General features: G+C 39.2%; 1 protein-coding gene and 1 long non-coding RNA gene across 2 annotated transcripts in view; one reads left to right on the top strand and one right to left on the bottom strand.

Moving 5' to 3' along the window:
* Positions 1 to 10,571, bottom strand: part of PAM (peptidylglycine alpha-amidating monooxygenase) — a 358,633-nt gene extending 348,062 nt beyond the window's left edge. Inside the window, exon 1 of the mRNA XM_023730151.1 lies at positions 6,666 to 10,571. The gene's annotated coding sequence lies outside the window, so the exon portion shown is untranslated. The remainder of the gene's footprint in view (positions 1 to 6,665) is intronic.
* On the top strand, positions 1,624 to 16,083 carry LOC111820281 (uncharacterized). The gene is made up of 3 exons (XR_002823836.1): positions 1,624 to 4,332; positions 10,560 to 10,807; positions 15,258 to 16,083. It is a non-coding gene; the product is annotated as an uncharacterized LOC111820281 (long non-coding RNA).
* Positions 16,084 to 18,174: the final 2,091 nt, after the last annotated feature.

Raw genomic sequence — 18,174 nt, 5'->3', positions numbered from 1 at the left:
GTACAGTACTCAGTTATTTAATGAAACACTAATCTATGTGTTGCAGTGAAGGAATTTTATAGATGTGGTTAACATCTGCAATCAGCTGGCTTTAAGTAAAGGAGAGTATCCTTGATGATGTGGGTAGGTCTCATCCAATTAGAGCAAAAACTAAGGTTTCCCTGAAGAAGAAATTCTGTCTCAAGACTGCAGCATCAACTCCTGCTGAGTTTCCAGCCCACCAGTGTGGCCTATAGACTTCGGAATCAAGACTGCAAAATCAGCTCCTGCCTGAGTTTTCAGTCCGTCAGGCTGTCCTACAATCACGTGAGTAAATTTCTCAAAATAAATTGCTTAACATACACACACACACACACACACACACACACACACACACACTCTATTCTCTGGAGAACCCTGACTGATAACAAAAATATTTAGATATAGATACATACTCCCCATACGCACAAAAACAAATCAGAAGCTATGAGGGGGTTGGGAGGAAAAGAGCCCATTCACGAAAAATATTCTACATATACAGGAATAACTAGAATAAGAAACGTGTGGGATGTGAACAAAGAAAAAACAAAACTTTGCTGAGAGCTATAAATCTAGTTCTAAAAATCTCAAAGTAGGGTATAACTGAGTAGAACAACATGAATGTCACTGGAACAGTGGTTCTTAAACAGAGACACATATTAGAATCACTCAGGAAGTTATCCCAGGATACACATGCCTGTGTTTCATCCTAGCCTACTAAATTATCATTTGCAAAGATTATGTGTATTATGCCAAATCTTCTTAGATAATTCTGATGCACAACACTGGTTAAGTATCAGTGATTGGAAATAATAAGTCAGAGGAACAAATAATTAAAAGAAGAAGAATGTTCAGGGAGAATGGCTTACCAGTCATTACAACCTATTTTCAAGCTACAACAATGAGATCAACGTGACACTTGAAGAATAGAAACATCAGTGGAGAAAAGTAACTTTTCAAGAACTGATGCTATGTATTAATATATAATAAAAGAAAAATCACAAATCAATAGAGAAAAGATAGATTGTTAAATAAATTGTTTTAAGGACGGTAGGGAGGGGATCAAATTTTAATTCTACCTCACACTATACACACACATACACACAAACACAGACATGATTGAGAGGAAAGAGAGAAGAAAATTTAGGTCCTTTTCGTCAGATCACTTAAAGGGAAGAAAAAGGGGCAACAGATATGGATCCGAAATACAAACAGTAAAAAGGTGAGAGGTTACAAATCAGTAAGTACTGTATGACTCTATTATACATTTAAAAGCACACACATATTTGTAAGGATATACACTAAAACGTTAACAGTAGTTGATTCTAGGTGATTCTTCTTCTAGCTTGTGTTCATTTTCTTTTAATTGTGCAGTGAATTTCTATTACATTTTAATTTTTTAAAAAGGTATATATTTTTAAGAGCTATTCAGTTAGTTTTTTCACTTTTTTTTTTTTTTTTCACGTAATGGCAATTTGGGTGCATAATGGGGGTAGGTTTAAAACTATTTACGTGTTTTTAAATGTTTTGTTCATTTTAAAAAGTGTGTTTTCCCTAATTACTGCTTTACTATTTCTCATGAATTTTCAGCCTACTAAAAACTCCTGGTCTGGTAGATTATAATAAAAAATTTTAAAAAGCTGGATTAATTAAATGTCCAATTATACGGATAAGTTGCAACAACTGTATATTTGTTAAGAGGGGGTATATAACAGCAAACCAAATACTGACAACAAGGGATGATTGGGTTTGGAACTCTGGCTGGTAGACAGAGGGGACTTGCTAAATAACTATTCAATAAATAAGCCAAAATGGGGTTCTTGACAAGCTAAGAATCCAACCACAGGAGATCAGCACAAACAACCTGAATGTCCAACAACAGGATTCTTCTGTTATTTTTTTTTCCCTGACAAAATACATGCAGGTTCCTTAACAAAAATCAGAAATCTATAAAATATCAAGGACATCCATAATGCCATCCATTCAAGCACAATGAATTTTAAAGGATTTCTGTTTGAGCAAGGGAAAAAAAGTTTTAAAAAATCCTAAAGATAAACTAAAATTCTTAAGTAACACAAAATACTTCATACTGTAGCAAATTACCAATACTAGAGACCAGAGAATAGTCATATTGACAACCTTGCTTTAAAATAATTTTTTTTAGGCCAAATTCCATTCAACCAAATTATCTAGAGTCTGATAAAAGTGGCATTTTAAATCAGTGGAGAAGAAATAATTATTCAGTTAAAGATGCTGAACTAATTTCAAATCCATGGAAAAAATTAATTTAGATAGATACTTATACACAGAATTAAATTCCAAAATTAAATAGTTAAGTATAAAATGTGAAATATAAAACAACTAGAATAGAAACACAAGTAAATATCTGACCTTGCAGTGACAATATTTTTAGAAAAATAAAAATGATGGAGAATATGTGTTAAAATACATAAAAATGAAAATAGTATATCTGTAAAAAAATAAACACCACATCCAAACCAAAAAGCAACCACAAGCAGAAAAAATGATTTACAAGGTATTTGATAAAGGGTTGATAGGCTTAATATGTAAACCGTTCTTGTGCATCAATATACAAAGAATACATAATAAATATGAATATGCTGTTGTTGTTAGGTGTCATCAAGCTGGTTCTGACTCATAGTGACCCTATAGGACATAGTAGAACTGCCCCATCGGGTTTCCAAAGAGCACTTGGGTAGACATGAACTGCCGACCTTTTGGTTAGCAGTCGAACGGTTAACCACTGTGCCATGAACATACCCATTGTTTTTTATGTAAAAAATACTGTTGCAGCAGCGTGAACCCAGGATGTCTGATTCTGGGCCCTAAGGTCAGGCCCAGGACTAGAGTGAGGTTTACACTTAAACACTGTGCCAGTATCTCAACTCCTAAGAGAACAAAGCAGCTCTCCAGGTTTATCAAGTAATATCCACTAAAATTGCTACTCCTGAAATTCTATTATTGTGAACTGTCAAAAACATCTTGAAATTATTACTACCAAGTTATATAACATACTTATTTTAAAAAGACATTTTTTTAGGCTGAACCACATGGAAATCACCGATATTCAAAGGTTTATGATACATTAATATCATAAAATCAAAATGTAGACACAAATTAAACATAAAACCCATTCTCAGCATGAATAAACCCAAAACTGACAATTTTCAACAAAGTAACATTATCTGCCACACAAATTAATGTAATTACTTGAATTTTATTGGTTTTATAGTTTTGTTGGCATTTATAAGTGCTTTAAACTAACATTTACTCCAAAACTGAATATACTTAAGTAAAATTGTGACAAAAATAATTAAGTCCAACTGGAAATGAGGATGTTTCCCTTGAAAAGGGCCCATACATTTCACAAGTTTGAGAACACTGTGTATCTCCTAAATTACACAAGCATCCTAGCATAAAACTTTAGAAAAAACAAATTGCGATCTTCTGCTCCCCTATTTCACAAGCTTAGCATTGATGGGCAGTAGCCTAGCACAACCATCAGGAAGAGGAAGATGGCACAAGACAGGCCATTTTTCACATGACTTCACAGTCAAAACAAATCGTTTAACCTTTGTGAGCCTCAATTTCCTCTTCAGTAAAATAGGGATACTGATTTACTTTTCAGGGTTACAGAGGCACTCTAGGTAAGATATCTAACATAAAATAATACCTAACACTGTATAAACATTTTATATTCATCATCTCAAAAAACCTATTACAACAACCACACTATATGAGGTAGGTACAGGCATATCCCTGTTTTGAAGATGATAAAGCTGAAGTGCAGAGAGGTTCAGTAATTTGCCCAAGGTCACGTAGCTAGTAAGAGGCAGAACCAAGACCTGACCCCAAGGTTTACTGCCAGAAGGAAGCTGGTTTTCTTCTCCATTTTACGAAACTACCTCAATAAATGGGATTAATTATTTTGATACTGAAGTCCACAGTTTACCAAGGTAGGAACACAGAAACATTTTTTCTCTGAAACCCAGCTACAGACTTTCTACTACCTCACAGCCTGTGAGGCAGCCTCTGAGCCACTGAGGTCATAAACCTTTATTTTTGAAAGGCTTCAAAATTCTAGCCAACAGCAGAGTAAACATCTATTTCCTCTTCTCAGGATTCTACAAGGTCCCTCCCCCACCTTTCCTCTCTTTGTCCTCCTGTAGTTGAAGGGACTAGACTTAGCCACCAGGCACGAGTACACAGAGCTTATGGGAAGGAGCCAGAACCACTATCATCACCAAGTTTGTTGTCCAGCTGAAAAACCACTTGGCTAGCATTTCAAAGCTGGTAAGTTTAAACCCCAGATGGGTTATGCTTTAAATATAAAACTACCTTCTTCCCATCCTGTATGTGTTCCCCTTGCTTAGAATTTGGCACTAATGACAAAGATTTTCCATTTTATTCCTACATGGAACATATGCCTATCTACATAAGAGCTATGTTTTCATTTTTAAAGCGCCATCTAAATGATTATTATAACAGAATTATAGTTTTTAGAAATGAAAAAAAAAGGTCATTAGGTGATTTTGGTCCCCACCACTCCTCCCTCATAATCAAGTATAACCTGTACTGAAAAAAGTTTTTTAAATTGTTACAGGACCTACCTTCTTTGAACAGAATCTAAAATAGCCAGCAGGAGTATATAACTCCCAAAAGGCTTAACCAAAATCCCATAGTTTTTTCTATGCAGCTGCAACTCTCAAATTGCTCTACTGTACAAAATATTATATTAGATAGTCATGCAAGAAGCAGATTTAAAAACCAATCCAAGTGTTACTGCTTTGTAACCAAAAAAAAAGAGAGAGATACCATTAAAGCTGTTTTCCAGGTCTATAAAAAGTCTTTGGGGAAATTATTAATTATTTAAATACAATTAGGCACTAATCAGAGTAGATAACAAACGGCTTTTGGTTGGGTTTAGTAGTAGCAGTAGCGGCGGTGGTGGTAGTGGTAGATGACTGAGGGGTTGCTATATTCAGGACTCAATTCTAAATGCATTACATGGACCATCTCATTTATTCCCACACAACAAGCCTGTGAGGTAAGGTAGGCCCCAAGACAAATTCTGAGGATTCAAATCCTGGCTCCACCTCTTAGCACCTATATGACCTTGGGCAATCACTTTCACCTCTGTGTGCCTCATTTTTCTAATTTGTGAATGAAGATAAAATAGTACCTAACTCACTGGATTGTTCTGAGGATTAAATGTGTTTAATATGCCAAGTGCTTAGAACAGCACCTGGTACATAATATACTACATAAGGGCAAGCTGTTACTAATTAGTTACTATTATTATTCAATTTCAGCAATGAGGAAACTGAGGCATAAAGAGAATAAGTCACTTGTCCAAGGTCACCCAGCCGGTAAATGTCAGACCGGGGATTTGAACCTAAAGCAGTCTGCCGCTTAACTACCTCAGAAAAGCTGGTAGTTGTCAAGTATACATATTTTTATATTTATATCTCAGGAAAAATTTAGGGGATTCATCAAATAAGACAACTAATACCAAAAAGGTTATGACCACCCTGGAACCCAGTGGCTAAGTACCCACCAGTTCAAAGCCTTCTGCTAGAAGCTGAGATTACATAAAACACCAGATGGTTCCAAGTGTAGCCTTAAGCTCATGTTTTAGGGAGAAAGAATGTACACATAAATATTTTAACTTGGAACAACAATGGAAGATTTCAAAAACAAAAAGAGGAAAAGGAATATTTAAAGTAGCCAGAAACAAGGTTTCTCCAGGCTCTAGGAACAAATATGCTTCTTTTAAATGTCCTGCCCTGCCCCTCAGCCCACAAAATTCTCTATCCAACTCATTCTCTCTTCAACACATTACATGGTTGATGTTATCACCTGAGTCACTGTTCTGACCTTCTGGTATTTGTGCTTAGAAAGGGAAATACTTAAATCAAAACCTTTAGTTAAGAACAAGGAAGTATCAAAATTTGCAGATAATAAAGATTAAGGTAGCAATAAATTCAATGTCCTGAACATTACATTATCCTTCTCATAAAACTCTTTCACTCTTTGGTAGTCTCAGAAAGAAGGTGCTCCATTAGGTCTGAAAGATGAAGATCAGAATTGTTATTCTCCAGGTAACATCTACATGATAGGATACAAGAGGAAGTTTATTTCTACAGTAGTAGTAAAATTTATTCTTTTTCTCCTTCTATAAAATTTAAAAAAAATAAAACAATAAGCAGGAATAAACAACCCATGGCAGCTTTCCTTTAGTGAAAATCTTGATGCAGCAAAAATAATGAAGCAAATCAATGGCGGTGCAGCAATTAAAAACCTTCTCTGCAAGGTAGCTATTTGGAATGTAAGAGCTGTGCTGAGAAAGCTCTTCTGGTTGATGACAAAACCACCACTTTTCTAGATAATGGACAAATATTCAATTTCTATTACCTAAATCTGAATGACTTCCCACAATAGACTTCTCAGATATAATCTATGTGCCAGACTGTTAGGAAACAAAAAAAGGGTTAAACTTTTAAGCTGGTCAGCTAGGTATACAAGGAAATACCATACCAGCTTCAGATAGTTTCCTCAATGTCCCTGAAGCAAAGGCTGTCCTAATGCCAGAACTGGAGGTCAAAGGAAGACAAACACATGCTCACCAGATAAAACGGGACACCTTAATGCCAGATCTAGATAAAACTCCGCAAGGAGTGCTCCTTGGTGATCTCCAACATCAATAGCTCAAAATGCATGAAACTCTTCCCAGCACTGTCAAACATAACAAAACAGAATAATAATAAAAAGAAACTGATGAGGAAAAAGAAACTATAATATAGTATCAATGAGATTCTTTAAATCTAACAGCAAAGAGAGCACAACAAGGTACCCTTGTTTTTGTCAACTAAGGTAGGGCATCTAATTAAGATAAAAACCACAACTGGTCCCTCCTCGTGTTTAGCAGAGAGGTGGTCCGTCTGTCATAGAACTTCACACAGCCTTCCAGAAAGTCAAAGGGAGGCATGCTGGGCCAAAAAAGCAATAGATTTATTCACACAAAAAAAGTCCACATAAAAATTAAATAAGCACATGAATCGCATGTTTGTTCATTTGTTTCCATTCACCTCAGTACAATAACTGAATGTACTATTAAAACTTGGAAGAAAAGCTACTGGGCTCCTTTGTTCCTTCACTTAGCCAGTGGTCTCTGCTCTAATTCATACCCATTTGAAATTAAGAGGACTTTCAGAACTCTAAAATAAGTATATATAAATGCTTGGAATTCAAATACAACTCTTACAAAGTATTTCATTTATCTTGCCCTATACATATAGGAAACTAGCTCTTCCACACCTAATTTATCTCCTCTTACAACACACAGAACTAACTCAGTATGTTTGTGATTTCACTTTCTTGCCCGTGCATTGAATCATGTTGTGGGTTAATTTGGCCCAAGCTTGCTTAGTATACCTGGAAACTCAAAAAGTCTCATGGAATTCCTGTAGCACACACATGATCCCACAACATGGGAGCTGGTGTAAGAAACCTACTATTAGATAGGAATATGAAATACCAACCAACCATTTGCCATCGAGTAAATTCTGACTCATGGCAACCCCATGTGTGTCAGATTAGAACTGTGCTCCACAGGGTTTTCAGTGGCTGATTTTTCAAAAGTAGACCTCCAGGCCTTTCTTCTGAGGCATCTATAGTGGATACACTCTCATAAAATATTTAAAAAAATGTTTTATATTTGCTTAACATTTTACGGGTTTTGCTTCATCTACTCCTCACAACCACACTGTGAATGTAATAAGGGAGGCTTAGTATCTTCATCATGTGAACAAGAAACCTAAATCTCAGAGAGCTGAATGTTTTGGCCAATGTCACCTACATGACAGAGCCAAATCTTTTCTGGCAAGAGAGAATATAAATATTTTAACTTGCAAGAATGGTAACATTTTAAAGTAGTGCCTCTCCAAGTGACTTAAGTAAGAAAAAGATAATATTTCACAGATTGAGCAGTCTGTGGGGCTCAGAGATCCAGGCAAAAAAGAATAAATCACAAGAAACTAGTAGAAAATGTAACCTGTAACTTGTGAACGATGCCTTGAAGGAACAGATGGAAACAGGCTAACAGAAAGGAAAGCAGTACCAGGATGAATGCAAAGCCATAAAGAAAATCAATAAACTGCGTGGAAGGCCTAACAAACAAATTTGACAACACAGCGAAGTCCAAAGAGGGTGCAATGAGAAATGGGATTAAAACAAGGGAGGGGCCCTTCATGTGAGCTAATCAAAGGGTCATCACTCGAAATTCTTGAGCAGGGTGTGACAGGAGGAAGGAAACTGTTCCAGTAGCTGTTGGAACAGTTTAGCGTCAGAGCAACCTGGGACTGTGGTTGGTGCAGTGTGTAGCTTTGAAAAACTGGTCATGACTGAAGAGAAGATAACAAATCTATTAAATGCTACTGACAAGACATCCTTAACAACTTCTTTTCCTCCCCTCCCTCATTCTCTCATATTTGCAGTTACACTGGCCTTTGTATTCTTTGCACGAAGGGGTTCTTCTTGTTCCAGTCTCAAGTTCTTATACTTGTCTTTCCCTCAGTTTGGTAGAGGATCTTTGCAGGGTTAGCTCTCCCATTTCATTTGGGTCTCTGCTCAAATGTTACTTCAGAAAGATCTTTCTTGACAACCCTATATACGAGGACACTTCCCTGTCATCCTCCATTCCCTTATGCTAATTCATTTTCTCTACAGGATTTATCATTACCTGAAATGATATTATATATTTATCTTCTTACTTACTGATTATCTGTCACTCCCATTAAAATGTAAGCTCCATGAGTACAGGGTTCTTTTCTATTATGTTCACAGTTTTATTTCCAGAGCCTGGCACAGAGTTTGGCACACAGTAGAGACTCACTAAATATTTTTTGAACAAATAAAAGAAAATCCCATCTTATTCCCAAGTGAAGTTGATGTTATTCCCTAAAACACTCGCTCTCCATCTTCCCTGCCCTCCCCCACAACTCCTAGTACAGGCTATAGGCCTCATACATCCCATCATTTCTCACTTGGACGCATGCAACAGCCAGCCAACTTATCCCCCCTGCCACTCAAAGCCCCCCTCCAATCCATTCCCCCACGAATGATGTTACCAAAATACAAATCACACCAAGTCACCAGCCCCCACTTAAAATGCTCTCCATTGTTCTTAGGATGGAGACCAAATTCACGGCCAGTAAGACCTTGCACGGACTGGCCTGTCTAGCCGTCCAGCCTCATGTCTCTCCACTCTCCTCGTGATTCTCCTTGAATTTACTCTGTTCCCTCCTGCTACAGGGCCTCTGCAAAATCTATAGTTCCCACTGTTGCCCGGAAAACTCTTCTTCCCACCCTCTCCCAAATTCTCATACTCACCCTTTACATATCAACTCAAGAGGCACTTCCTCAGGGTTCTGTTATTCATGCCCATGAAACTGTATTGCTCTACTTTACAGCATTTACTTCAGTTTGTAATTATATATTCATTAGTGTATATGTGTGTGATTTTTTTTTTTTTTTTTTTAATTAATGATTGCCTTCCATCTGGACTCTTTGCTCCATAATAGCACAGACCATGTATTTTTGCTTACTGGACCTGCAAGATCAAGAATAGTGCTTGGTACATAGTTGCCACAGAATAAACATTTGTTAAATAAACAAAAGATGTCCTATCGGGAACCAAAGAGCTAGAAGTCAATGTCAAATACACAGATATGAAAACTTTCCGCAAATATTGAAATGAAGCTAAAGCAAAGATATTAGCAAAAATCTATCATATAATGATGAACTTACTGTTATAAAAATAGAAGGAGAAAGGGATAGCATAGGGCAAGGCAAACTTTAAATAGCACTAACTACTGACTGGAAAAGAATGGGACAAAGAGAGTCTGTTTCATTAAGGAACTAGACAAGAACCAGTTTAAGCAATTTTCGAAAATACATAGTTATGACTTAAGTAATGATGGTAAATGGGAGAAAGGTTACATTTACATATCCTATTAACAACTCATTGACTCATCAGTCTCTTAGGAAACATTCATCTGTGCAGACAAACCATACTAACTGTTCTCCTTGGCTTTTGCCTTTATAAACATTTTCCCAAAAGTCCTTAGTCCCCTGGAAAACGTTTTAAAGATGTTTCACTGTGGTCGATTAGGCATACAGCAATATCTAAGTGAGGCAAGGGCCATGGAGGAAATGGCATATAATAGAAAGAACCCACTTTGCTCCTGATTAAAGTTACTCATGCACAGCTTGAGGAAATACACACACTAAAAAGTCTGAGCACTGCAGGATATCATGGGCTGAAGGACTAGATCTAATTGTCACCCGCATTATTACTGTATTATTCACAAAACGCTAGAATTCATGTTTAAATTCTCTGGGGGGAAAGAGTTTATCGGTTTATTTTCATTTCCTTATGTCAGGCTTCTTTTAAAATGAGATGCAACATTGATAAACATGCAAAACAACTAATATCATTTCCTTGCATTTGAACCCATCAGTGACTCATGCAGTAAACAGCAAGTCTCCCAGTTCTGCTTTCTGAGGAGGGCACATTAAGTTTCAACAGCATACACCAGTTTTACTGGAGTGAGTTTTCTAAAAATGACTTACCACACCCTGCCTGAGTAAGGACCGCATGAAACTGGTGAAAACGCTGATCTCCAGAAATACAACAAAGATTATTTCAAATCTCACACTGTTCATATGAAGAGAATGAGGCCCAAGGAAACATAAGCCTGAAGCCCAGGTAAGAACTGTGGCAAACAAAACAGAAAGGAAAAACAAAAGCACAATGGAACAAGTGACTACTAGATTTGGACAAGAGGGGGTGTGCAGGAGGGATAACCAGCTATTTCCATTCCCACAGAAATAAGATTTAAAATCCACATACACAAAAAAGACATTTATCAAACTAGCATTTAAAAACTAAATGGAGCAAAACCTCACTAATTAAGAAATGCCTGCTTTACACATGTCTGTACAAACCCTGATATCACATGACCTTGACTCTCCCAGAATTTACTATGAAAATAAGGGTCTATTGATGCAATTAATAATGTAAACAATAGGTATATGTATTTGTTGTTGTCATTGAGTCCATTCCTACTCATGGCGACCCCAGGTGTGTCAGAGTAGAACTGTGCTCCACAGAGTTTTCAATGGCTGATTTTTCTGAAGTAGATTGCCAGAACTTTCTTCCAAGGCACCACTGGGTAGACTCAACCGCCAACCTTCTGGTTAGCAGCCAAGCACGTAAACTGTTTGCACAACCCAGGGACTGAGTTATGTATAAACCAAACCCAACCCATTGCCATCAAGTCAATTCTGACTCATAGGTACCCTACAGGACAAAACAGAACCGCCCCCATAGGGTTTCCAAGGAGCGGCTGGTGGATTCAAACTGCCGACTTTTTGGTTAGCAGCCGTAGCTCTTAACCACTGCACCACCAGGGTTCTGGGTTACATATACAGGTGCTTAAAAATAACAAATTCAATTTTTAAAATTTTCTAGACTTAATTTTTAAAAAATTTTAATTAGTCTTCAAATAAGTGCTATTTATTTATTTGGGCATAGGTAAATGAAATTCTCAATATCTGAAATTTATGACAGGGCTTTTTAGCCATGAAAATAGCAGGCGGCAGTATGATTCTTTCAGAGTGGCCTCAGCTTTCATTTTTATTTATTTCTACCACTGTCCTTTGTTTCCCTTAGGTTGTAACTACAAATACACACTAAATGTCGGCAAAAACTGTCCTTTGTGGCTTCAACTGCTGTTCACTGGGCCTATCATTCGTCGTGTTTTCACTTATCAGTACCTGTGGTCCACGCCCCCCTCAAAATGAGCTGCTTCCTTCTGACAGAGAAGCAGATCTGCTGCTTTTACTGTTTCTTCGCATCCCCACCCCTCACCTCTGATGTGTCATTTAAAGTTATGCTTTAAAAGTACTGTATTTTTTCTTTTTTGAGTCCAGTTCCTTCCATTCTTGGGGCTGTCCTCTCAAGCTCCCTGAACAAGAGCTACGTGGAAATCTTGTTGCAGTCCTCCATCCTTTATGTGCGTCCAGGCCAGCACAGCTGGAATGCAGTAGGCACTGCCTCAGCGCTGCTGGACTGGCTGTGTTCCAGAACCTCACTCTAATGTATCGCTCTTGTTCTTTCATGTTAAGCATGGCTTGTAGATGAAGCTGAAGACAGTTTTCAAAAGTTCAAGCTCCTCTGGGCACAGATCCCAATCTCACAGTCACACCGATTTTGAGGAATGCCATATACATGTAGCATTTCTGTTGCCACATGTTCCCAATCTGCCTAGTCTCCAAACTGATAATGCAGACAATTTTCTATTTTTCCCCCCAACAGGCTGAATTAAATACTGTACAGCTTATCCAAACTGGAATATCTCCTCCATATATAGAAACTCGCATGAACCTAACACAAAACAAACACCATTTTTACGCTGTCAAAATCAACACCTGCTACCACCTCCACCATCACAGAGAAACAAATCTAAGGCTTTAAACTAGCAATGTCCAACAGAACTTTCTGTAATGATGGAAATATTCTATATCTGCTGTGTCCCATACAGTAGACACTTAAAAAAAACCAAACCCATTGCCATCGAGTCAATCCCGACTCATAGCAACCCTATAGGACAGAGTAGAATTGCCCCATAGGGTTTCCAAGGAGCGGCTAGTGGATTAGAACTGCCAACCCTTTGGTTAGTAGCCGAGCTCTTAACCACTGCGTAGTCACTAGAGCACTTGAAATATAGCTAGTGTGACTGAAAATTTGGTATTTTTAATGTTACTTAATTTTAATTCAAACAACATGGCTAGTGGCTCTCAAGAATTATAAAGGGTCTGAGACTGTACCCTACTTGCAAGCTAACAAATTAGCATGCCACATTTTCACGGATGCTGACAGAAGACACAAGATTCCAGGTCAGAGACAAAGGACGGTTACTCACAACGACAGCAATAGCAGGAGTTATCACCAAAGCTGTGCCAGTTCTCTGAACCCTAACTCCCACAGGATGATATGAAGAGGTGTGAAGGTGACACCTGCACACGCAGTGATCTGCATCACAGGAGAGGACTCCAAACTTAGAGCACCCAAGTCTTTTATACTGGACAGTAAGGCTACCTGCTTTTTGCTCCAGAGCCTCTATCTTGTAAGGCTATTTGCTATGTAAATGTTCATGAAAAGATAGTCCAGAATGAAGGCAGTCACTACCTCTGCTTGCAAGATGTGTAGAAACCCAGTGACTAATAGAGATTATCTCCCAACAGTGGAGGTGTTATACCTAACTCTGAAATCTACCCAGCTCTCTCTATTCTGCTTCAGTACTCTAGCTCCAGCCATACTTATTTCTTGCCGGGACCACAGCAATAGCTTCCTAAATGGTTACCCTGCTTCCACTACTGCCTCTTCCCAGGCATTCTCCATAGAGCAACCAAACTGTACCCTGTAAACACAAATCTAATCATGTTACTCTTGCTTCAGTCTTTGATGTCAACCTCTGCTCTTAAGATGGAGCCAACCCTCCTTAGCAAGTTCCACAAGACCCTGAATGATGCAGCTCTGGCCTCTATCCATGGGCACTTCTCCTGCTTCTCCTTTCTAAGATGCATTCCTTTAGACACACTACACTTCCTTCAGCTCCTTAATGCAGAGGTCATTAAGTGGTGGTACCTGGTTGATTCCAACTGCAATGGTTTTGGCCCACACTATAGTTTAAAAAAAACTTGGGCCATTTAACATTTTGGGAGATTTCATTTATAAAATAGGAATTTTAAGCTCCTCTTGAAAACATCGGGGCAACACCAGGCCTGTATCCCAACATGACAACATTTGGCTGAAACTAGTACAGTGAAACCTTGCAGGACTGCCTCGTTTTTCCAGGTCACTCAAATTTTCTGCCTTTTACAGGGTGTGGTCTTTTCTATCGCCCGTTTTAGTGGAAAATATTTGAGTTTTCCTTCTCTGACAGGCTTCCACCTCACACAGGTTCCAGCTTTCACAGGTTTTACTGTATCTATTGTTCCCTTTAGAGAAAGCATGGGTTCCAGGTAGCCACACCTCTCCCTCTTGCTCTCATTTATTTATTCTTTTACATTATCTGCTTGACTCTAGCTCTAATGCATCCTGTTGTTCCCCTGGTCTCAAACATTCTTTTAACCTCCCACTTCTTCAGCTTCCATCATTCACACTTCAGGTCTCAGTGTACTTGTGTCCTCTGAGAAGTTTTCCCTGATCCCCACTAACCCCAATCAGGGTGACATGCACTGTGTGACACCCACCCACGCCCCTGCCTTGCCACCCTGCCTTCTGTGGTTCCGTGAATTACCCTTACCATGGTACAAATCACATGACACTGTGATTTCCTGTTTATAAGTCTGCATCCCTCCCTAGATTTTCAGGTTCATAAGAGAGAGATCATGACTGTTATACCACTGTATGCCAGTGCCTAGGGAAACACAAGACCGCAAGAGCTCAGTAAACAACTGCTGAATAAATAAATGAAACATAAATTAGCTGAGGAATGGCTACTTCAAAATATTTGGTTATATATATATATAAAACAACTATACATGCCTATATATAACAACTATATCCACAGAGAAACCTACGAGAGCTGGACTTGACTGGACTGCCTTGTTTTTCCAGGTCTCTCAAGTTTTCTGCCTTTGACAGCTACAGTCTTACCACTTTTATATCGCTCTCTATTAATGGAAAATATTTGAGTTTTCCTTCTCTGACAAGTTTCCACTTTGCATAGGTTCCAGCTTTCACAGAAGATATGTGTGTGTGTGTGTGTGTGTGTGTGTGTGTGTCTGTGTGTGTATATATGTACAGTTTTTTGCTTGTTTTAATTTTGGACCTTTAAGAGGTGATTTCACCCCAGAGAAACTGGAGTATCTACTTGAGTAGTGGAGTAGTAGATGCCTAGGTACTAGTACTAACAGGCAATGTGCTAAGCACCTCATACAGATTCACTCATTTAATCCTTACAACAGTCCTGTGAGGTAAGTACTTCCATTATTTCCATTTTGGAGATGAGAAAACTGAGGATTTGAGAGGTTAAGTAATTTACCTAGAATCACATGCCTAGTAAATGCCTGGGCAGATCTCAAGCCTAGGCCGATCAGAACCCACAGCCAAGATTCTTAACCATTTTTTTTTTTTTAATATGCTCTAGATTACAAGAGACTACAAAGGGTAAGGAGAAACCAGAGAATTAGCTATACGGAAATTGGAATTAAAGTTCTACTCCTGCCACTAAGAAGCTGTTCAACCTTGGACAAGAGAAAAGTCTTACTCTCCACGTCATTTCTGTAAATTGTAGGAGATACAAGATGGCTGAAATTCCTTCCAGGAGACCTGAGAGCACGTGACACCACCACCAACTTTATTCAGCACCATTCTTTTAAGTGATTTGTATTTGTATATGATTTTAACAATTACCTAGTTATTAAGGACTAAAAGAGTTAAAGGGATGAAGAAAGTTCTGACCAACACAGAAGATTTCTCTCTTTCCATTTCATGACTATTATGCCAAACCACAGTATACAGGGAAGTGACAAGGATCCTTCATCTCATTTCACAAATAGGAAAACAAAGGTGCTGAGCAGAAAGGCCAAGTGTAAAGTTAACATCAAGTCCCTCAGGCTGCCCCTCAGCCTACAGTGCCTCACTGCCTGAGTTTAATCAAAGCTCTAAAAGAACGGTATTGGTATGTAAAGCTTAAGAAATTCTACACATATCCAAGAGATGGATAGATTCTTTCCAGGAGCAAGAAAAGAATCAGAGATGTCACTGAGTAACACAAAATGTTATAACCAGAAAGGACAGATTCCAGATCAATCTCTTCCAGGTAGAATTCATGCCCATCTTTTACCTTAAGCCAAATCAGAAATGCTTTTTTTTTAAATATATATATATATATCACTAAAAGCCTACAACTTTTTAGGTCAATATTCCAGTCAATCCTGGGCCTGCCAGGCCCTCAAGTGGTCAAGTTCCAACTAATTAAAAATCTTAGATTCAATCTCTGTATTTCTTTTTCTTTCTCTTTTTTTTTTAAGATATCATAATATAATTTCCTCCTCTCAAATCTGGGTACCATAAATTTGATTTATTGACTGAAGTTAGAATTGAAATCTCAACAACTTTGAACATTTGATTACAGATCATACATGTACAGGATACATTTCTGAGCTTTAACTCTTAAAAACACAGAATTCATTTTAGTTCCAAGTTGTGCCTCTATTTGATGAAGCAGATGCATTTATTTTGGAAAACACTGCCTTAGCCAAAACCTGGCATTCTTCCAATCTATTAAGTAAACTGACCAAATAATGACCTTCAAGAACCTCTGATAATGCACTCTTGACATCATTCTACTTGCTGTCTGTAGTCATTAGAAGATACTTGATGTCCACATGAAATAAAACTGCTTAGTCTCTAAATTAGACTGGAAGCCCCTTTGGAGCAAGGAATATATTCTATAATTTCTATCCCTAACAGCACATTGCAGAATGCACTGCACAAACAGGAACTCAAGAAAATTAGGAATACATGGATGACAGGACCTAGCCATTTAATGCCAAGTCTAAAGCTGATTTCCATAGACCATTTGCTTGCTTGCTTTACAAAGGAACTAGAATGAAGCTAAGGATGTTTCTTGTGCCCGTGATCATAAACTGAAAATTGACAATCATACATTCCAAATTATGTGCTTGAGCTAAATGTCAGAACTCACTTTACCAAAATGTTCTCTTTCCTTAATTATTAAAAGTAGCAGAAAATCAGGAATTTAAATTTGAACCTGAGATGAAAAAGAGATTTAAAGACTATACACATCTGAAGCAAATGCAGTTCTTGTTTCCAAAGACTGAGCCAATAACAGTCTCCCTACTATTTAAATTTCTAAGACCACAGCCACATTAGGTGTTAAGGTCCATTACTTTATAGAGGGTTTCCTGGGGAGAGGACGATTTCAACTCGGAACACTAATGGTCAGCTCCAGTAACACATGCTTTTTACTCCGTAAAATTTCACTCGAAGGACCTGAATCCAGAAGATTAGAACACAGGACCTGATATCAGGCAGCTTCCTGAGACAAGAGACCCTGGCTCAAAATAAAGTAATACACCTAAGTCACCCCATTGGATTTTCACAACGACCCTCAGGGGTGGACAGAATAGACAGATATTTTCCAGAAGAGAACACAGAGGTTCCGGCGGGTCCTGTCCCAAAGCCACACACGAGAAGATGACTGAACCCAGACTTAAATCTCGATTTAACTCCCAAGTGGCAGATACTTTTCATTCAGCCACGGTTATCACCCTTCGCCGTCGTATTACACTCTACGGCTGGCAAAACCGCAGGGAGAAGGGCAGAGCTGGCATCAGGAAGGAGAACGGGAAAGGGAATTCCCATTGCTTCCCGGCATTCGCCTGCACGCAAACACCTCCGGTCGGACTCCGCTCCAGCCCCTCACTACCGGCTTGGCGGCCCACTTTTCTCCCAAATAAGTCTCAAGAGTGGGCTGGGGGACGGGGAAGGCTTTCTCACCAGTACGGAGAGTTCTCCAAGTTGGGGGCAACAAAGGAAAAAGAAGAAATGTACCCATAGGGTGAAGGCACAAGGAAAAGTACGACGGTTCCAAGGACTGGAGAGAAGGGTGACCCCTCAACGAACTAAGCAAGGACACCAAGTGATAGTGGGAGGGGGTGTCAGAGAGAGGTTTAGGGGAGTGAGAAAATGGCTTGGTCCCCAGGACTCTCCCTGGCGGCAGCACTGAACACCCCGCGACCCGGACAGCAGCGAGTGACCCGGGGCTGGACTGCCAGGCGCCTCCTCGCCCGGCGGCCCGATCCGGGAGTCACGCTGGAAGCAGCCCGGGAAGAAATCAACAACCGCCTCGGGCGCCGAGAAACGGAGGCAGCTGAAGCAGCAGGATCCCCGTCCCGGGCCCAGCATCTGCCTAACTTTCCGAGCCCCCCCTCCAAACACCCCCCGCCCCAACCTCGCCCAGGCCGCCCTGCCCGCCCCGCGGCGGCACCAACCTGCGCGGCCGCAGGCTCGGTCCGGGACGGAAGCGGGAGCCTCCA

This window comes from Trichechus manatus, unplaced genomic scaffold, assembly GCF_000243295.1.
Source record: "Trichechus manatus latirostris isolate Lorelei unplaced genomic scaffold, TriManLat1.0 scaffold00032, whole genome shotgun sequence".
NCBI lineage: Eukaryota > Metazoa > Chordata > Mammalia > Sirenia > Trichechidae > Trichechus > Trichechus manatus.
The sequence above is the reverse complement of the archived record's forward strand: the minus strand, read 5'-3'. Positions and strand labels throughout refer to the sequence as shown.